Here is a 22,300-nt window from a genome sequence, read left to right on the forward strand (position 1 = left end):
TGGCCTCGACGTGGGGTAACTCCTCCCAGCCACCGCCCCTGGCCTCGACGTGGGATAGCTCCTCCCAGCCGCCGCCCTTGGCCTCGACGTGGGGTAACTCCTCACAGCCACCACCCCTGGCCTCGGACGTGGGTAGCTCCTCTCGGCCCCCACTCCTGATCTCGACATAGGGTAACTCCTCGCAGCCACCGCCCTTGGCCTCGACGAGGGGTAACTCCTCGCAGCCACCACCCCGGCCTCGGACGTGAGTAGCTCCTCTCGGCCCCCACTCCTGATCTCGACATGGGGTAACTCCTCGCAGCCACCGCCCTTGGCCTCGACGAGGGGTAACTCCTCGCAGCCACCACCCCGGCCTCGGACGTGAGTAGCTCCTCTCGGCCCCCACTCCTGACCTCGACATGGGGGTAACTCCTCGCAGCCACCACCCCTGGCCTCGGGCCGGGGATAGCTCCTCCCAGCCGCCGCCATTGGCCTCGGGCTGGGGATAGCTCCTCCCGGCCGCCGCCCTTAACCTTGGGCGTCGGGTACCTCCTCTCGGCAGCTCCTGTGCCGTCACAGCCTGGCACTCTTGGCCACCCCCCCGGACCTCGGACGTAGGGTAGCCCCTCTGGACCGCCACCCCTGGCCTCGGGTGGGGAGCAGCTCCTCCTGGCTGCTGCCCCTGACCTCGACATGGGGTAGTTCCTCCCGTCCGTTGCCGCCGACCTCGGATGGGGGGTAGCTCCTCTTGGCAGCTCCTGTGCCGTCACAGCCTGGCACTCTTGGCCACCTCCCCCGGACCTTGGACGTAGGGTAGCTCCTCTGGACCGCCACCCCTGGCCTCGGACGAGGAGTAGCTCCTCCCGGCTGCTGCCCCTGACCTCGGGCGTGGGGTAGCTCCTCTCAGCAGCTCCTGCGCCATCGCAGCCTGGTACTCTCGGCAGCCACCCCTGACCTTGGGCGTGGGGTAGCTCCTTCCGGCCGCCACCCCTGACCTCAACGTGGGGTAGCTCCTCTCAGCTGCTTCTGAGCCGTCGCAGCCTGGCACTCTCGGCCACTGCCCTGACCTTGGACATGGGGTAACTCCTCGTGGCTGCCGCCCCTGGCCTCGGGCGCGGGGGTAGCTCCTCCTGGTGCCACCCCCGGCCTCAGACGTGGGGTAGTTCCTCTCGGCTGCTGCCCCTGACCTCAGACATGGGAACATTTCATGCAAAGATGGGCTCGATAAAGGACAGAAATGGTACGGACCTAACAAAAGCATAAGATATTAAGAAGAGGTGGCCAGAATACACAGAACTGTACAAAAAAGATCTTCACGACCCAGATAATCACGATGGTGTGATCACTCATCTAGAACCAGACATCCTGGAATGTGAAGTCAAGTGGGCCTTAGAAAGCATCACCGTGAACAAAGCTAGTGGAGGTGATGGAATTCCAGTTGAGCTATTTCAAATCCCGAAAGATGATGCTGTAAAAGTGCTGCACTCAATATGCCAGCAAATTTGGAAAACTCAGCAGTGGCCACAGGACTGGAAAAAGGTCAGTTTTATTCCAATCCCAAAGAAAGGCAATGCCAAAGAATGCTCAAACTACCACACAATTGCACTCATCTCACATGTTAGTAAAGTAATGCTCAAAATTCTCCAAGCCAGGCTTCAGCAATACGCGAACTGCAGACTTCCAGATGTTCAAGCTGGTTTTAGAAAAGGCAGAGGAACCAGAGATCAAATTGCCAACATCTGCTGGATCATCGAAAAAGCAAGAGAGTTCCAGAAAAACATCTATTTCTGCTTTATTGACTATGCCAAAGCCTTTGACTGTGTGGATCACAATAAACTGTGGAAAATTCTGAAAGAGATGGGAATACCAGACCACCTGACCTGCCTCTTGAGAAACCTGTATGCAGGTCAGGAAGCAACAGTTAGAACTGGACCTGGAACAACAGACTGGTTCCAAATCGGGAAAGGAGTACGTCAAAGCTGTATATTGTCACTGTGCTTATTTAACTTCTGTGCAGAGTACATCATGAGAAACGCTGGGCTGGAGGAAGCACAAGCTGGAATCAAGATTGCTGGGAGAAATATCAGTAACCTCAGATATGCAGATGACACCACCCTTATGGCAGAAAGTGAAGAGGAACTCAAAAGCCTCTTGATGAAAGTGAAAGAGGAGAGTGAAAAAGTTGGCTTAAAGCTCAACATTCAGAAAACGAAGATCATGGCATCTGGTCCCATCACTTCATGGCAAATAGATGGGGAAACAGTGGAAACAGTGGCAGACTATTTTTTGGGGCTCCAAAATCACTGCAGATGGTGATTGCAGTCATGAAATTAAAAGATGCTTACTCTTTGGAAGGAAAGTTATGACCAACCTAGAGAGCATATTCAAAAGTAGAGACATTACTTTGCCAACAAAGGTCTATCTAGTCAAGGCTATGATTTTTCCAGTAGTCATGTATGGATGTGAGAGTTGGACTGTGAAGAAAGCTGAGTGCCAAAGAATTGATGCTTTTGAACTGTAGTGTTGGAGAAGACTCTTGAGAGTCCCTTGGACTGCAAGGAGATCCAACCAGTCCATTCTAAAGGAGATCAGTCCTGGGTGTTCTTTGGAAGGACTGATGCTAAAGCTGAAACTCCAATACTTTGGCCACCTCATGCGAGGAGTTGACTCTGATGCTGGGATGGATTAGGGGCAGAAGAAGAAGGGGACAACAGAGGATGAGATGGCTGGATGGCATCACCGACTTGATGGACGTGAGTTTGAGTGAACTCCGGGAGATGGTGATGGACAGGGATGCCTCGTGTGCTGCGATTCATGGGGTGGCAAAGAGTCAGACACGACTGAGCAACTGAACTGAACTGAACTAATTCTCTTCTTGTGCTTCCCTAGAGCCTTCTCTGTCTCCTCTGAAGCAAACTGCACAAAGGCTTCCCCTGTAGTCTTGCCCTCAGGGTCCACAGGCAGTGTGATCCTGTTTGGCATCATTTCCAACCCTGAAAAGAACTGAACTCCTCCTTGGTGCATCCAAACGGGAGTCCTCGAAGTCTAATGAAACCATCACTGGAAAGTGTCACCACTGTTTGGACTTCTGTGCTTCAACATCCAATCCATCTCAGTTTTGTGGGACTTGAACACTTCAGTGTACCAGTGTCCCATGTTTTGCCTGTCTTTTTTAAGGGCCATCCTTACATTATCTTCTGATTGAAGGTCAACAAAAGTCTCACCACTCTGCCTACCTTCTGTAGTGTAGATAAAATGAACACTTGTGTCCCCATCATGGATCATGCAGAGAGGAAATTTTGCACATCCTCAACAGAGCAGGACCAGGGCAGGCCACGGAGCTTGACCACAAAGCCTTCATCTCTCTCAGGGCCCAGCATCATGGACACTTGACAAAGCAGATGTTAATCAAGCTTGGGTGCAGCTTTGTGTGGCTGAAAAGAAAACAAAAACTTAACAGCAGGGGATGCCCACAGCCAAAGACACTCCAGGTAGGTAATGAATTGTTTTGCTTCTCCAACAAGACACAGCACAGTCCCATGTCCTCCTCAGTGTCTTCTTACTCCAAGACTCTTACTGAGTGATTTACCTGACTCTCTTGCTTTCAAGTACCATCTGTTTGTTGATGACTCCTAGAGCTCTATTTCAGGTTTTGATGGTTCCTTCCCACCTCTACCCCTCCAGCTCATTCCAGCTATTCCCAGTGTGAACATCCATTTCTTTGCAAACTCCCATAATCCCCTCCTGGAATCTGTGCAAGGTCAGTAGATGAATATATCTTCATATATAGTTTACCTTAGGATTCACTCTTGGTGTTGTATATTCTATGTGTTTGGGCAAATGCATAATGACATATACCCACCATTATAGTATCATACAGAGTAGTTTCACTGCCATTAAAATCCTCTGTACTCTGCCTATTCATCTTTCCACCAACCCCAGTCCCTGGCAAGCACTAATTTTTTCACTGTCTCCAAAGTTTTGTCTTTTCCAGGATGTTTTATATTGAAATTATAAGTATATAGCCCTTTCCAATTGCTTCTTTCACTTGCATGTGAGTGCATACATACTCAGTTGCTCAGTTGTGTCTGACTCTGTGACCCTAAGGACTGTAACCCATCAGGCCCTTCAGTCCATGGGATTTTCCCAGCAAGAATACTGGGGTGGGTTGCCATTTCCTCCTCCAGGGGACATTCCTAACCCAGGGATCTGCATTGCAGGCAGATTTTTTACTACTGAGCCAGCGGAGAAGCCTTATGCATTTAAGGTTCTTCACGCATCCTTTTTTTAGCAATGAATAATATTCTATTGTTTAAATATACAACATTTTATTTATCCATTCGCCTAATGAAGGACATCTTGGTTGCTTCCAAGTTGCACCAATTATGAATAAAGCTGTAATGAACATCTCATTGCAGGTTTTTGAGTAGACTTAATTTTTCAGATCTTTTGGATAAATACCAAGGGGTTCAATTGCTGGGTCATATGGTAAGAGTATGTTTAGTTTTGTAAGAAACCACCGGACTGTCTTCCAAAGTGTCTTCCATTTTGCATGTTCACCAGCAATGAAGGAGAGTTCCTGTTGTTTCATATCCTCACCAGCATTTGGTACTGTTAGTGTTCAGCTTTGGGGCATTCTAACAAGTGTGTAGTGATATCTCGTTTTAATTTGCATTTCCCTGATGGCATATATGTAGAGTATATTTTTGAATGCTTATTTGCCATTTGGTTATCTTCTTTGATGAGCTGTTTGTTAAGGTCTTTGGCCCATTTTTAAATTGGGTTTTTTGTTTCCTCACCATTGAGTTTTAAGAGGTTTTCTTTCTTTCTTTCTTTCTTTTTTTGCATATTTTGAATAACAGTCCTTTATCAGATGTGTCTTTGGCAAATATTTTCTCCTAGTCTGTAGCTTGTGTTCTCATTCTCTTGACATTATTTCACAGAGTAGAAGTTTTTCATTTTAACCTTAAGCTTGTCAGTTCTTTCTTTCATGGATTGTGCCTTTGGTATTATAAAAAGTCATTGCCGGGCTTCCCTGCTGGCTCAGTGGTAAAGAATCCACCTGCTAATGCAGGAGACATGGGTTTGATCCTTAGTCTGGGAGGATCCCACATGCCTTGGAGCAACTAAGCTGGTGTGCCACAACTACTGAGCCTGTGATCTAGAGCCTGGGAACCAAAACTACTGAGCCCACGTGCTGCAACTACTGAAGCCTGAGCGCCCTACAGCCCATGCTCCACAACAAGCAAAGCCACCATAATGAGAAGCCTGTGCACTGAAACGAAGAGTAGCCCCACTCCTTGCAACTAGAGAAAAGTCCACACTGCAATGAAGACTCAGCACAGCCAAAATAAATTAATAAAATTATTATTTTTTTAAAGTCAGTGTCATACCCAAAATCATCTAGATTTTTTGCCTATGTTATTTCCTAAGAATTTTCTTTTTTTTTTTTTTTTTTATCTACACTGCATGGCTTAAGGGATCTTAGTTTCCCAATCAGGGGAACCCATACATCACTTGTAATGAAAGTGTGGAGTGTTAGCCACTGGACCACTGGGGAAGTCCCTATATCCATTTTTTGGATATAGATGTCCAGTTGTTCCAACCCTTGTTGAAAGCACTATCTTTATTCCATTGTATTGCCTTTGCTACTTTGTCAAAGATCAGTTGGCTTTATTTATGCAGATCAATTTCTGGGCTTTATATTCTGTTCCATTGATCTTTTTGTCTCTTCTTTCACCAAAATCACAATGTCTTGATTGCTGTAGCTTTACAGTAAGTCTTGACATTGGATAGTGTCAGTCCTCCAATTTTGTTCTTCTCCTTCAGTATTGTGTTGGTTATTCTGGGTCTTTTGCCTCTTCATGTAAACTTTAGAATCAATTTGCTGATATCCATAAAATAACTTGCTGGGATTTTGATTGGGATTTCCTTGAATATATACATCAAGTTGGGAAGAACTGACATCTTGACAATATTGAGTCTTCTGCTCCATGAACATGGAGCATTTCTTCATTTATTTATTTATTTAAAGAACAAACTTTAAAAAAATTTACTTATTTATTTACTTGACTGCACCAGGTCTGAGTTGCCACACGTAGGATCTTCAATCTTTGTTGTGGTATGTGGGATCTTTTTAGTTGTGGCATGGGGGATCTTTAGTTGCGCACACAAACTCTTAGTTGAGGCATGTGAGATCGAATTCCCTAAGCAGAGATCGAACCCAGGCACCCTGCATTGGGAGCGTGTAGTCTTAGCCACTGGACCACCAGGGAAGTCCCTCCATTTTTTTAGTTCTTATTCACTTTTGTTCTTCATAGTTTTACAATTTTCCTTATATATATCTTACATTTTTTTTAGATTTATATCTAAGTATTTGATTTTTGAGGGTGCTAATGTAAATGATATTGTGTCTTCAATTTCTATTTTTCATGTATTCATTACTGGTATTTAGGAAAGTGACTGACTTTTTAAATTTAGTTAGTTAGTTAATTTTTGACTGCTGGGTCTTCATTGCTTTGCATGACCTTTCTCTAGTTGTGGCAAGCACGGGCTACTCTTCATTGCACAGGCTTCTCATTGTAGTGACTTCTCTTGTTGTGGACCACAAGCTCTAGGCACGTGGGCTTCAGTAGTTGCAGCTCGAGGGCTTCACTAGTTGTGGCACATGGGTTTAGTTGCTCCACAGCATGTGGAATCTCCCCAGACCAGGGATTGAAACTTTGTGCCCTGCATTGGCAGGCAGGTTCTTATCCAGTAAGCCACAAGGGAAGTCCGTGACTGACTTTTGTATATTAACCTTGCTATAATTGCTTATTGGTTCCAGGAGTTTTGTTGTTGATTCTTTTGGATTTTCTACATATTATGTCATTTGCAAACAAAGATAGTTTTATTTCTTTCTTCCCAATCTGTATAACTTTTCTTCTCTTTTTTTGTTTTATTTCATTATCTAGAACTGCCAGTACAGTGTTGAAAAGGAGTGATGAAAGGGGGCATCCTTACCTTGTTCCTAATCTTGGTGGAGAAGCTTCAAGTTTCTTGTCATTAAGTATAATGTTATTTTGGTATTAATTATCAAGTGATGGAAGTTTGCCTCTATTCCTAAGAATTTACTGAGGAATTTATTTGGAAGTTTTTTCTTTTTTATCATGAATCAGTGTTGGATTTTAATCAAATCTTTTTCTGCATCTACTGATGATTGTACAATTTTTATTTTTTAACTTATTCATGTGATTGATGCATTATTTGAGTTTTGAATGTTGTACCAGTCTTGCATACCTGGGATAAATCCTAACTGGTCATGGTGTATAATTCTTTTTATATATTGCTTAAGTTGGTTTGCTAATATTTCATTGAAGATTTTTGCATCTTTGTTCATGAGAGATATTTGTTTGTAGTTTTCTTTTCTAGCAATGTCTTTTTCTGGTTTTAATATTAAAGTAGTGCTGCCCTCATAAAATGGGTTAGGAAGTAATCCTTTTCCTTCTAACCTCTAAAAGAGATTGTAGAGAATTGGTATAATTTCTTTCTTAAATGTTTGGGTGAATTCATTAGTGAACTCATCTGGATCTGGTGTTTTCTGTTTTGGTGGGGGTATTGACTCAATTTCATTGATAAATCGGCCTATTCAGATTGTCTATTTCTCCTTGTGTGAGTTTTGGCTGCTTGTGTGTTTCAAGATATTGGTCCATTTCATCTAAGTAGACATATTTGTGGGCATAGAGTTGTTTGTGGTATTATTTTATTATCTGTTTACCATGATCCCTCTTTCATTTCAGACATTAGTAATTTGTGCTCTCCTTCTTTTCTTGGGTAGCTATAGTTAGCCTGGTTAAAGGCTTATCAATTTTATTGATCTTTTCAAAAAACTCAGCTTATTTTTGTTGATTTTCTATATTGATTTCTTGTTTTCAGTTTCACTGATTTCTGCTCTTTGGATTTAATTTGCTCTTTTTTTCTTGTTTCCTAAGGTGGAAAAAAGCTAGTAGAGGTGATGGAATTCCAGTTGAGCTATTTCAAATCCCGAAAGATGATGCTGTGAAAGTGCTGCACTCAATATGCCAGCAAATTTGGAAAACTCAGCAGTGGCCACAGGACTGGAAAAAGGTCAGTTTTCATTCCAATCCCAAAGAAAGGCAATGCCAAAGAATGCTCAAACTACCACACAATTGCACTAATCTCACACGCTAGTAAAGTAATGCTCAAAATTCTCCAAGCCAGGCTTTAGCAGTACGTGAACCATGAACTTCCAGATGTTCAAGCTGGTTTTAGAAAAGGCAGAGAAACCAGAGATCAAATTGTCAACATCTGCTGGATCATCGAAAAAGCAAGAGAGTTCCAGAAAAACATCTATTTCTGCTTCATTGACTATGCCAAAGCCTTTGACTGCGTGGATCACAATAAACTGTTGAAAATTCTGAAAGAGATGGGAATACCAGACCACCTGACCTGCCTCTTGAGAAACCTGTATGCAGGTCAGGAAGCAACAGTTAGAACTGGACCTGGAACAACAGACTGGTTCCAAATCGGGAAAGGAGTACGTCAAGGCTGTATATTGTCAGCCTGCTTATTTAACTTCTTGCAGAGTACATCATGAGAAACGCTGGGCTGGAGGAAGCACAAGCTGGAATCAAGATTGCTGGGAGAAATATCAATAACCTCAGATATGCAGATGACACCACCCTTATGGCAGAAAGTGAAGAGGAACTCAAAAGCCTCTTGATGAAAGTGAAAGAAGAGAGTGAAAAAGTTGGCTTAAAGCTCAACATTCAGAAAACGAAGATCATGGCATCTGGTCCCATCACTTCATGGCAAATAGATGGGGAAACAGTGGAAACAGTGGCAGACTTTATTTTGGGGGGGCTCCAAAATCACTGCAGATGGTGATTGCAGTCATGAAATTAAAAGATGCTTACTCCTTGGAAGGAAAGTTATGACCAACCTAGAGAGCATATTCAAAAGCAGAGACATTACTTTGTCAACAAAGGTCTGTCTAGTCAAGGCTATGATTTTTCCAGTAGTCATGTATGGATGTGAGAGTTGGACTGTGAAGAAAGCTGAGCGCTGAAGAATTGATGCTTTTGAACTGTGGTGTTGGAGAAGACTCTTGAGAGTCCCTTGGACTGCAAGGAGATCCAACCAGTCCATTCTGAAGATCAGTCCTGGGTGTTCATTGGAAGGACTGATGCTGAAGCTCAAACTCCGATGCTTTGGCCACCTCATGCGAAGAGTTGACTCATTGGAAAAGACTGTGATGCTGGGAGGGATTGGGGGCAGGAGGAGAAGGGGACGACAGAGGATGAGATGGCTGGATGGCATCACTGACTTGATATATATGAGTTCGGGTGAACTCCGGGAGTTGATGATGGACAGGGAGGCCTGGCGTGCTGCGATTCATGGGGTCGCAAAGAGTCGGACACGACTGAGCGACTGAACTGACTGAACTGAATGTGGAAATTTAGATTATTGATTTTAGATCTTTCTTCTTTTTGAATATAAGGATTCAATGCTATTAATTTCCCTCTAAGCACTGTTTTTGCTGCATTCCACACGTTGTTAAGTTGTGTAATCATTTTCATTTAGCTCCAAATATCTTAAAATTTGTCTTGAGATTTCTTCTTTGACCTTTGTGTTATTTAGCAGTGTGTTGTTTAATCTCCATGTGTTTCAGGATTTTCCAGTTATGTTTCTGTTATTGATTTCTATTTTAATTCCCCTGTTGTCCGAGAGCAGACATAATACGACCTTTATTCTTTTGAATTTGTGATGGCCCAGAATGTGGTCTATGTGAATGTTCCATATGAGCTTGAGAAAAATGTGTATTTTACTGTTGTTGGACAAAGTAATCTGTGTATGTCAATTATATCCAGTTGATTAATAATGCTATTGAATTCAACTATGTCCTTCCTTATTTTCTGCCTACTGGGTCTGTCCATTTCTTATACAGGAGTGTTGAAATCTCCAATTATAATAGTGGATTCATCTATTTCTCCTTGAAGTTTTATCAGATTTTCCCTCACTTAATGATAAAGAAGAATTTTACAAGACACAGGAGAGATTGGGTTCAACTCTGAATACAATGAAGACAAGTGGGATTTTATAGCCAATAACCAGAGTGAAAGGGTCAGTGGATGGAAAATTACTAAGAGGACATGCCAAAGATGAGGGGTTTTTGCTAAACTGACCTAACAGTCTTACTAATGGCAGGCCAAGGACTTACACAACTGAAGTGTGGGAGGAAGAACTTGATCATATATCAAAGATGAGAGGATGACTTAGCAGAATTCTTTGCCAAGGGACTTCCTTGGTGGTCCAGTGCTTAAGAATTTGCCTTCCAGTGCAGGGGACATGGGCTCAATCTTTGGTCAGGGAACTAAGATCTCACATGCCATGGGGCAACTAAGCCCATGCATCATAACAAAGGTCTGTCTAGTCAAGGCTATGGTTTTTCCAGTAGTCATCTATGGATGTGAGAGTTGGACTATAAAGAAAACTGAGCGCCAAAGAATTGATGCTTTTGAACTGTGGTGTTGGAGAAGACTCTTGAGAGTCCCTTGGACTGCAAGGAAATCCAGCCAGTCCATCCTAAAAGAAATCAGTCCTGAATATTCATTGGAAGGACTGATGCTGAAGCTGAAACTCCAGTACTTTGGCCACCTGATGGAAAGAGCTGACTCATTGGAAAAGACCCTGATTCTGGGAAAGATTGAGGGCAGGAGGAGAAGGGGATGACAGAGGATAAGATGGTTGAATGGCATCACCGACTCAATGGACATGAGTTTGGGTAAACTCCAGGAGTTGGTGATGGACAGGGAGGCCTGGTGTGCTGTGGTTCATGGGGTCGCAAAGAGTTGGACACTACTGAGCAACTGAACTGAACAGAACTGAACCACAACTAGAGAGCCCGTATGCTGCAACTAGAGAAGCCCACATACCACAATGAAGAGCTTGTATACCGCAGGAAAGACCCAGTGCAACCAAAAAAAAAAATTCTTTGCCAAGACTGAACTGGACAGACCAAAGAAAAGATATTATTCTTTTCTCTAAACAATTTAAGTCCATTTCTCAATTTTGTTTATTAGATACCAGTTCAACCATATGTTAAGAGTAGGAAGTAGAGGATATTTGCTGGATGATATGGGCCATTGGGCATTTAATGAGGGGAATTTCTGTGGAAATAAAATAACTGCAAAGGTTAGTGGTTGGAGCAGATTATAAACCCAGTTTCTGAGTCCAGAAAGCAGCCAGTCAAGATGTCTATACATTGGGCTCGAAGAAGATTTCCTTACACTAGTGGAATGAGGACACCATTGGCAATCTGATGGGTTTTCTAGCTTGAAGTTTGCATGGTTGTTTCCTGGAGCAGAACATGAAAGATGCAAGTGTTCCAGTGAACTTCCTGAGTGACCCACACAGCGGCAGGCACAAAGGTTGCCCATATATGATCTGCTGTGGTGATGCCCCTTTGAGGTTTACATTAAGTTGTCCAGCTTCAGCTTACATAGCTTCTTGAGATCATGGGGGAAGGTTAGCTACCAGACAACCTTGAATCCCAGTAAGGACCTGGGGAGTGATGTTTTAGTTCTCAGCAGCACCAAGTCAAGAGGGTGAGAGAAAAATTGGAAATGCCAGATATTGAGGGAAACTAGAAGAATTAAGAAGCTGGTAAGGACTGACAAAATGTGCAAGCTGACAGGATTCAGTCCAATTTACAGGTAGACAACAAAGTAGAAAATAAAATGTAGTTTACTAAGAGGTGAAAAACAGTTCAAAGACAACAAACAGGACTACAATCTAATAACCAACAGAGGTGCACTATAGTTTTCTATGGAACACAAGATTTCTCTCTATAGTCACCCCCAACTTTTCCGATTCTTGTTTACAAACTACATCTCGTCTCATTAGATTTGGCCTGATTATTTACATAAATACAGCAAAAAATGGTAATTGACCACATACACTTTTTAAAGTTTGCTTTCCTGGAACTTTTCATAAAGAATTCTACATTAGACTTTCAAAGGCCTTCTTGAAGCCAAGCCAAGAACTTGCCACCAGATTTTACTTGCAGTACTTATAGATGTAGGTGAATTCCTCCTTTCTTGAGGTCCCCCAAATAGCCCAAGATTCCTGGGCCTTCCTTGCAAGAAGTGACCTTCTTTATTCACCTGTAAATCTGGGAAATCTGTAAGCCAGGTACCAGGACAGTTTTTTCAAGAGGACTTTGTAAGTATTGTTTTATAAAGTCAATCTTAGTTCTGTAAAACTGTCTAGTCATATCTGATTCTAGCACATTATTTTCAAATATGACATTCCAATCAACATCTTGGGTTATATATGTAATGTTTCTAATTATGTCCTGTTATAAGAAGGACAGATTCTTATTGAACTTATGCAAATAATTATACTATCATGGAAATAATACTCAATAAGAGTTTTCAAATTCTGGAGAAATCAGGGAGAAAAGTTTCTTTTCTGTTTACAAAAATATAATTTAAAAGTTGTTATTAGTATAGCTAACTTAAGAGAAAAGAGAAAGGGTTTCCTTAAATCCAGCAGCAATATCCAAACAAAAGCCATAATCATCCTTCATTCAGTGCCATATAATTCATTCTTATTCTGCTTGATTTGGGGTTAGCAGTTTAATGAACCCATTAGCTTTTCCACTGGAGTTTTGAAAATCCTAACTAAATCCAGTGGTATGGTCTCAAAATTATTTAAATAATGCCATCAGAATCCTGTACCCCTGGTTACCTGGCAAAGTCCTTTCTGGGTCCCTGAGACTGAGTGTTACATTTTCAGGAATTTTGTGAGTGGGTTGATGTCACACTAGGCTAAGGCTAAGTCACTTTAGTCGTGTCCAATCCGACTCTGTGCAACCCCATAGACGGCAGCCCACCAGGCTCCCCCATCCCTGGGATTCTCCAGGCAAGAACACTGGAGTGGGTTGCCATTTCCTTCTCCAATGCATGAAAGTGAAAAGTGAAAATGAAGTCACTCAGTCATGTCCGACCCCCAGCGATCCCGTGGACTGCAGCCTTCCGGGCTCCTCCGTCCACACTGGTAGCTTGAAATTGGCTATGGTGAGTGTATTTACATCACTGAAATCAGTAAATTAAGTATCTCCTCCAGCACTTGGAGCTGGTAAACATTTACCAGCACAACACTAGACACCTCCAACTCAGCATACCTCAAACTGATGAGCTTTCTAGTTTGAAGTTTGTAGCTCCTCTTGTAAAGCCCACTCCTCACCCTATATTCCAGTCTTTATGTGAATGATGTCACCATAGATCCAGCTGTCAATCAAGAAATCTTTGGTATTGTCCTTGACTTCTTTTCCCCACTCATTCACCACATCAGTCACTGCGTCTTGTCAGTTCTCCCTCAGAAATATTTTCCTGAACTAATAGTTGCCATCACTATCTTAATTCAAGCTCCCATCATTTTTTACCTTCACAATTGCAGTAACCTCCTGAATGATCTGCCTGCCTCCAGTACATCTGGACACTATTTCTCCCGTAGTTTTCCTGAAACACCTCAATGCAATCCCATCAATTATCAACATAAAGACTGCAGCTGGGTCTCCTTTACTTGTAGGAAAATGTCCAAGATTGTCAAGCAGCACCCACAAGAGCCTTCATAATCTGGCCTCAAGTCTTCTTCAGATTTATATCCCCCCTCCTCCCTGCTGTATACCCCATGATCCAGTATGAATTGCTTATTTTTCTCCAAATGTAGCCTACTCTTTCAAAATTTTATACCTTGGCTCATGATATTCCTTCTGCCTGAAATCCTCCCTACCACTCCAGAGTCTGGGAAATTTCCCCTCTTCTTTGAAGACCCATCTTAGAGTTAATATTCTTTGTAAACTCTCCCAAGGAAAGTTAGTCTTCTTCCTCCTCCACACAGAGTCTGTTCATGCCTCTAATATAGAACTAATCATTGTTTTGTAGCTATCTGTTTTATAGTTCTGACTCACACCCCAATAGACTGTGCCTTACCCCAGAGCCTAGCATAGCACTTAAAACATAGTGAGAGCTCAAGATATGTTGTTGAAAGAACAGATGGGAGGATGAATGAATGGAGTTGATTCCTAGCTCTAATAACTGGGCTGTTTCCCAGGGCCCATCCATTAAGCCTCATTCAGGTGCCCCCAGCTCCTCAGTCCTACCTTGGTGCCCTGTATATCCACTTAGTCTTTGCTAGAAAAGTGCTTTATCCAGCTCTTGCCAGACCTTTTGACATCTGGCATCATGCACAGGCCCCATAGCATACCCTCTGTCACTGGCTGCCAGAAATTCTGGCTGCCAACCACCTGCCAGTCTGGGCTTTTTCCTAATGTCTGCTGTATCCTGGTTACTTTGATGCTTGCTGTACCTGCCTGTCTAAACAACTGGCTGGGGGTTCTGCTGCTGCTTCTGGGATCTTCTACTTTACCTGGTCTACTTTCAAAGTCCTGGCCCTCCATATTCTAGCTTCCCTTGCCATCAAAGGAGTTTCATTTCTATCAGTATCCAACTAGCAGATTCGGTAAAGCACGCCGATTAAATTCATGGGCTCTAGATTCTAACTGCCTAGATTCAGATCTCACCACTTGCACTTACAGCCAGATGTGTGAACTTGGGGCAAGTCACTTCATCTCTTTGAACCACAGTTTGCTCATCTGCAACATGTGCATAATAACGATACCTACATCATAAGGCCAATGTGAGACATAAATAAGATAATGTGCTTAACACGGAACCTGGCATATAGTATGTACTCAATAACTATTTGCTATCATTCTCTTTTTTAAAGCACATTATTAATTTGTTATTCATTTGGCTGCATCGCGTCTTAGTTGTGGCTTGCGGGATCTTCATTAGGTCATGTAGGATACTTTATTGTGCACAGACTTTCTAGTTGTGGCACACAGGCTCCAGAGTGCCCGGGCTTCAGTAGTCGCAGCATTCACTTAGTTACTCTGCAGAATGTGGGATCTTAGTTCCCCAACCAGGGATAGCACCTGTGTCCCCTGCATTGCAAGATGGACCCCCAACCACTGGGCCACCAGGGAATTCCCTGCTATCATTCTTATTTTTATGTCCCCAGTATCTAGGACAGAGTTGGCACTCAACAAATGTGCACTGAAAAGAGAGGAGGAAAAAGAATAACAATCAGCAGTTATTCAAGCTTTCCTGATCAAAGTCTACTCCATCTAAATCTACTCCCATCACAGGATGTAAATACCCTATGGCCATTTGGTTCTGTCACTTACCTATTTCTGAAATCCCACCTCCTCTAGAAATCCTTTTACAATTAAGAGGCAATAGCTTTGCTTGTCCCAATCCACCTAGGTCTAAAACTCTCACAACTGCCCACCTCCACTTTTCATCACAATTACATGCATTTATCCTGATTTCTTAGCCACAAACTGCACTTATCCCCAGATGTATCACTGGCATAAATATCTCTGGACTACACATTTTACCACATTAACCCACTTCTCTCCCCCATCTCCATGTGTGCTTTCTGCATTTTTGGTGTCACTTAGCCCTTGTTGCCTTTGATGGTCAGGGTAAGGGCTGTGTGTAAACTAACGAGGACAGACAGAGTTTTGAGTAGAGAAATGCTTCCGGATTGTTTTTTTTTTTTTTTTTTTTTTTTTGATGAAAGAGAGGAGGTGGAAGCAGAGCTGAGGAAGAGATAGAATTTGTGTCCCCTACTTGCTCTTCATGCCAGCAGGGGCAGAAAGCATGCCGCTTCTTTCTTATTCATTGGCTACATTCCTTTCAGAGGCCAGAGGGGCAAGCCTGGACAATGCAAATGAGCTGTGGATGGGACTTAGCCAAGGGTCCTCCAAAAGGAAAGCAGCAGGGCTGATGAGCAGTAAACAGAAAAGGAAGGTGCCTTACATACTTCACAGCAACTTCTTTTCCCCAAGCGACAAACTACTCTTTCTTCCCAGAGACACAATACCAAAGTGCATAAGCTCCCTCTGAAGAGCTGAGAGCACTTTGCAGATGCGGTGGTTCCTGAGTCTCTAGCCTTTGGTATGATACTCCACTACCTACAAAGCCCTATACAGGCAGTGTTAAACCTAGGCGAACTGAAGCTTTCAATCACAGGTTTCAGCTGTGGCATAAGAGAGAGAAGGGGTAAGCAGTGATGAGCATGTAAACAAGAAAGAGCAACTGAGCCTACAAATGCACTTTCTAGTATAGATCTACTATTATGCTTCTCTTGACTCTAACCAGCAAAGCATGCTGTGAGGACCCTTACCCAGGTGGAAGTCCATGCATTCATCTGTGTGAGTGGACTGGGTGCAGGACAGCTTTTAAGTTCGGTTTCAGCCCCCTACTTGTTTTTCTCATCCCCTCCCCATCGCCCACTTCCCTCCCCTCCCCACGCCATTAACGACTCAAGATCTGTTTCCTCTTTGGGGCTGCAGTCCCAAGCACAGTTGTCACATGTGGCTTGATGTAGATGCCCAAGAGACTGACAGAAATGTTTGAAAACTTCCAACCCTAATCTTGCCTCCCCTGACTCCTCCCTCTGCGAGGCCAGTCAGGGGAGCGGGGCTGCTTGACCTTAGCTAGGAAAGAGTCGCCTGGGGTTTGGCATTGAGCTGGAAACAGAGGCAGAAAGCCACCCCATCACAAGAAAGGGAAAGCTGAAACAACAGTGACGGGTTAAGCTCCTTATAATGAAAAAAACCTTCACGTTCCTGCACGGAAATTCCGTTTTTTGCTTCTATATGGTTCAAGTACACTGTAAAGACTAGACCCGATAGGATTCACAAAAACCATTCCCCCAAGGGTGGAGGACAACTAGGAGCGAAGAGAGAAAGAACGGGCGGGGCGGGTATTACTAAGGACACTGAGCGAAGAATTTGAGGGATGAGTCATCAAAAAGAAGCTGGGAACGAGAACGGAACTAGTAATCCGAGCTGGGAAGGAGACGAGCACTCATTAGGCATCGACGGTGTCAATCACATCTGCTCCACAAATGACCTGAGAGCCTTCCAGGCTTCTCAGACCGGAAAAAGGGTCTCGGTGGGCGGTCTAAAGGCTTTGAAATCGGAAAAGACAGAGCGCGAGCAGCCGTCCGAGGAGCTGATGCAGCCAAGGCTGGTTTCTTGGAAAGATGGCGTTTGCCCTCAAGGTCACATGGCCACTTTAGGGGACTAAACGAGATACTAGTGAGAATGATAGGAACAGCCACCTAGGATTCAGATTTTCAGAAGCAGTTTCGAATCCAAATTTTTTTGTTTTGGTCGGTTAAATTCATAAGCACACTTATGTTCATGGAAACATAGGTCCTAAAAACCATCAAAACGACATTTGAAGGGGGTGGAGTTTCACTGGGGCGCTTCTCTCTCAGGGAGCTGGAAAGAGTGAGGGATCCTAGGAGTCAAGATTACTGCAGAACCAGAAGGCAGCTGGGTGCCAGGCCAGAAGGCAACATGGGAGGCAGATTCAATCGGCGACTGCCTATCTCACCAGATCTATGTCAGGCTGAAGTCTAGGCAGCTTGCTCTAACTTCAGACCTCACTTGATACTGCAAGGTTGTCCCGACAAAAGGACTTCGTTGGGTACCCTGTACATTGTACCAGATAAGTTCACCTTTAGTTGGTCCAGGATAGGACGAGAAATGTTAGTTAACCCCTAAACTATTTTTATGTTCTTTTATTAGATTTATTATCTGTTAGTTTCCTAGCAGATGTTATATATTTTTAAATGGCAACCCGGTTGTATCTAAACTACAGGATAAAAAGAGATTTGTTAACTTCTTGGCCAGTCAAGTTAGGGGGCATCCACTATGCTGCCCTGAATTGTAGGGACCAGGGAAGAGCTGGAATGTATATATTTTGTGATCAGAGAATGGAAGCATTCTGATCTAGCTGATTCCTTCTATTTGCACTTCAACCATTTTAACGCTCCCACCCACAATCCATACTCCAAACTGGGAGCTGCCCAAGATTCCCAACACTCAGAAGAGCCTGCAAAGGCTGTGCCTAAGAAGATGGGCACAACAGAAAAGGAGACTTCAAGGGTACCTGAGAATGCAGGCGGTGGCAGAGGGGTTCACATCTTGACCAGCTTAGTCTTGTCCTTACTCAGCTCTGGCCATCCCAATTCAAGTGACCCCTTCAAACTACCTTCTAGTATTACCCCATTGTGAGGCATCATCAGACTAATTCAGTTTTAGTTTTATTGATTGCTTTGAATCTATTCAGGAATGGGGTTTGAGGGCAAAGGGGACCACGTGCTGTTCTACTCTCATTTTCCCTCCCCTAACCATTTAGAAGGGCTGTAGAAAGTGTAAGGAGCTTCCCAGGTGGCTCAGTGGTAGAGAATCCGCCTGCCAAAGCAGGAGATGCAGTTCGATCCCTGGGTCAGGAAGATCCTCTGGAGAAGAAAATAGCAATCCACTCCTGTATTCTTGCCTGGAAAATTCCACGGACAGAAGAACCTGGTGGGCTACAGTCCATGGGGTCACAAAGAGTCTGACCCGACTAAAGATGCATGCGCACAAAGCAAAGTGTAGCCTCCGGGAGCTGATTCCTTATGGAAGAGTTTGAGCTCAGTCATTCCAGACCAGTAGAAGTCACGCAGGAGGAAACCCTTAGGCCTGAGCTCAAGGGGGAACCAGACCTTTTCACTGTTCCTCCCTTGGCCACCCTAGAGGCTCACAGCGGTGTCTCTTGGTCAGATCTGAAAGAGAGCTCTTGTCGCGTCTGTTGCAGATATTCAAGTCATTGTAAGAAAGCGTGAGTGGGAGGCGGGTGGAAGGAAGAGGACACAGCAAACATAAACCTATAGTCCTTGGGAAAGCACACATTTCTAGGGGCAGTCTGAGGAAAATAGAAGCTTTAGTGACAGAAAAAAGGATGGCCAAGAGGCGTGCCTGGAGCAGCACTTTCTCTTCCTCCCTCTTTTTTTCTGTTAACGCACACCCCAGAGCGACTCTACCCTACTCTACCCTACTGGAAGGAAGCTGGCCTCCTCATAGATGCTGGGTGGCGCTCTGGGGCTCTCAATTTAGGAAGGAGGCTGCTATATTCCATCTCGGACACCAGGTGGCACCAAATCACAAGTATAACTCCAAAGAAAACTGGCAGGAAATGGACCTTGAGAGTCCTTGAACTATTTTTTTCTCCTTCCCTATTCCCCACATAGAATTGAAAAATAAGAAACCTTTCAGATATGGTGGATAACTCTAATTCAGTAAAAACACTTTAATCTTCCAGCGGAAGGTTCCTAGGATTTAAATTCAGCCTTAGTCCCCACCCTTCCCGGAGACCTAGTTCTTAGCTGCAGATAAGGAAAATGGTGACTTTCCTGGAATCATTTCAGATGCCTCCACCCTCCAGAAGAGTTGTTTTTCTCCCAGGTGGTAAGCTGAGAAGTAGCAGACATCAGACTTCAGAGGCTCTGCTCAAATCCTGGGCCCCCTTCTGAAGGGCCAAGTGCTCTCTCATGTGTGTGCTAGGAAATGACCATGTCTAAACAAGTTGCAGTGTGGCCAACCAGCCTCACGGCCTCTTACAGCCAAACAGGACCGCTTCCAGCCCCCACAAATATGTTCCTTAAGTCCCCATTCCCAGGTTCCTCCCCCTGGAATGCTGTCCTCTTTCAGCCATTTCTGTCAGATCCAAGCTACGTGTTGAGGTGCAGATGGAAATCCATGAAGCCTTCCTTCATTTCCCCCAGTCTGAAGGGACCTCTGCTTTTCTAAATTAGTGACTTGTGCCATTTGCTCTCTTTGTTGTTCAGTTGCTAAGTTGTGTCCAACTCTTTGTGACCCCATACTGCAGCACCCCATACTTTTCTCGCCTTCACTATCTTCCAGAGTTTGCTCAAACTCATGTCCATTGTGTCGATGATGCCATCCAACTATCTCATTCTCTATTGCCCCCTTCTCCTCCTGCCCTCAGTTTTTCCCAGCATCAGGGTCTTTTCCAATGAGTTGGCTCTTCACAACAGGTGGCCAAAGTATTGGAGCTTTGGCTTCAGCATCAGTCCTTCCAATGAATATTCAGGGTTGATTTCCTCATTTGCTCTATGCTTCTACTTCATGTCTCCCCTACGAAATTGTGACCTCCTCAAGGGCAAGAACCATAGCCTATGTATCTTTTTATAACCTATATCGATGAACACAGTAGGCACTCAATATATAATGATGATGATATCTTACATTTGTGTAGTGCTTGAAATGGCAACCCACTCCAGTACTCTTGCCTGGAAAATCCCATGGACAGAGAAGCCTGGTAGACTTCTGGTAGATCCATGGGATCGCAAAGAGTCGGACACAACTGAGCCACTTCACTTTCACTGTACTGTGCTAAGTCGCTTCAGTTGTGTCCGACTCTTTGCGACCCTTTGACTGTAGCCTACCAGGTTTTTCTCTGTCCATGGGGTTCTCCAGGCAAGAATACTGGAGTGGGTTGCCATGTTCTCCTCCAGGGGATCTTTTCAACCCGGGGATCAAACCCACGTCTCTTATGTCTCTTGCATTCGCAGGTGGGTTCTTTAGCACTAGTGCCACCTGGGAAGCCCTTGCATGGTGCTTATAGTTTATAAAATACATTCACATCCATTTTCCCATTTAATCCTAACTACAACCCTGTGAGGTAGGCATGAGCATCCCTATTTTACAGATGAGCAAACAGACTCAGAGAAGTTAACGAGCTCGCTCAAGGTTGTACAGCTGGGAAGAAGCAGAGATGGATCTGAATGCAGGTTTTCATACCCTAAATTCAGTTCTTCCAATTTTCTCTACCTGAGCTGGTGGCTGGGAATTCTTTCGTGGAGACTGAGGTCATAGAATTCATCATGGGACTGGGGGAAAGGGAGGAGGAGAAGATCTAAAGGTTAAACTCCTTTCATCTCTGCTCCCTTTGTACCCCTCTCCCTCCCTTGTTTCCTTGTTTCCAAAGAAGATTTCAGAATGCAATCTTACTTTGTTTAAGAATGTCCTGGTTTGAGATGTCCTTGTGGATAAGAAGAAAACACGTGAAGTGAAGATAGGACAGTAAAGGTGTATTCACAGCTGATGACTAATGGATCTTTGGGGGCTTGAAGGGAAGTCCCTGGCCTGTCCAATAATTTAACTAATGACTTGGATCAGGACATTGATGGCATGTTAATCAAATTTGTAAATGATGCTGGTTTCAGGAAGATCCCAAGAGGCCATAATGAACCAGGGAAATGAAATGTAAAGTTTCGTAGTCGAGTTCATTGAAACCAAATGCTTAAGTGTAAGGTAGGAGAGACATGACTCTGTGAAAAGGTTTCAGGTGTTTGAGGTGCCTGTAAGTTCATTATTTTTGACACTAGCTGCCTGAAATGCTAATGAATTCAGGGCTAGGATGTGGAAGATTACATTTGTGCCTTCTCTGCTCATTAGACCACAATGGAGGACTGTCTTTAGCCTTGGACACCACAAAAGAACAGGAGCATTAGCAGCCTGGAGCATGCATGAAGCACACGAGACCAGGAGTATGAGAAGACTCCAGAATCATTGTATGTGAACTTGAAGAAGGGATCAAAAAGGGGGTGATCGTGGTTTGGGATCAAGTTTTCCTATGTTGGAACCATCATCACATAGAAGATGGATTCATCTTGTTTTGCTCTGTAAGAGGGACAAAGGGCATGTGCTCTGGGAAAACATATTTTGACTCAACCTAAGGAAGAACTTTATGATGGTTCAAGATGACCAAATATTATGCAATGGTCAGCTTTGAAAGGACAAGATATTCCCATCACTGGAGGTATTTAAACAGAGACAAGATAACTATTTGGCAAAGGCCGCAGAGGAATCAAGCAGCAGATCATAGGGGTGAGGAATTAGGCAACCATTAAGTTGGCTTCTGACACTGTAATTTGGGGATTCAAGTCAGGGGTAGGGGTTGGGGCCAGAGGTGAACATAGTTGTACCTCAAAGTAGGTACCTCTCAACTAGTTATTATCTCTGGCTCCAGATTGCCCTGCACAGAGGCTTCAGAAATATTTTTCTGAATGCTTTATCATGAGACTTTCCAGCTCACCATAGAATCTCAGTAACGCTAGAGGTCACTGGGCTCAGTCCTTTATCAGATGCTTTCTTTGCCTTTGAATCACCCACAAGGAGTGATTATCCAGTCACTGCTTAAATATCTCTGGTGATGGCGAGCTGCCTACCATTTGAGTTAGTCTATTCTAATTTCAGAGAGTGTTATTAATCATTAGAAAGTTCTTCTTAAACATAGCAAAATGTTTATATCAGGATGTTGAGATTAGGAAGTTTTTTCTTCTCTGTTTTTGAAGCTGTTGGTAATAAATTTTAAAAGGACTTCAAAAG

At 43.8% G+C, this 22,300-nt stretch overlaps 1 pseudogene; it reads right to left on the minus strand.

Annotated features, from left to right (window-relative positions):
* The window catches only part of LOC120882002, a 7,647-nt pseudogene extending 4,238 nt beyond the window's left edge, over window positions 1–3,409 (minus strand).
* Between the last annotated feature and the right edge of the window lie 18,891 nt (window positions 3,410–22,300).

Source organism: Oryx dammah, unplaced genomic scaffold (assembly GCF_014754425.2).
Source record: "Oryx dammah isolate SB20612 unplaced genomic scaffold, SCBI_Odam_1.1 HiC_scaffold_23, whole genome shotgun sequence".
Lineage (NCBI taxonomy): Eukaryota > Metazoa > Chordata > Mammalia > Artiodactyla > Bovidae > Oryx > Oryx dammah.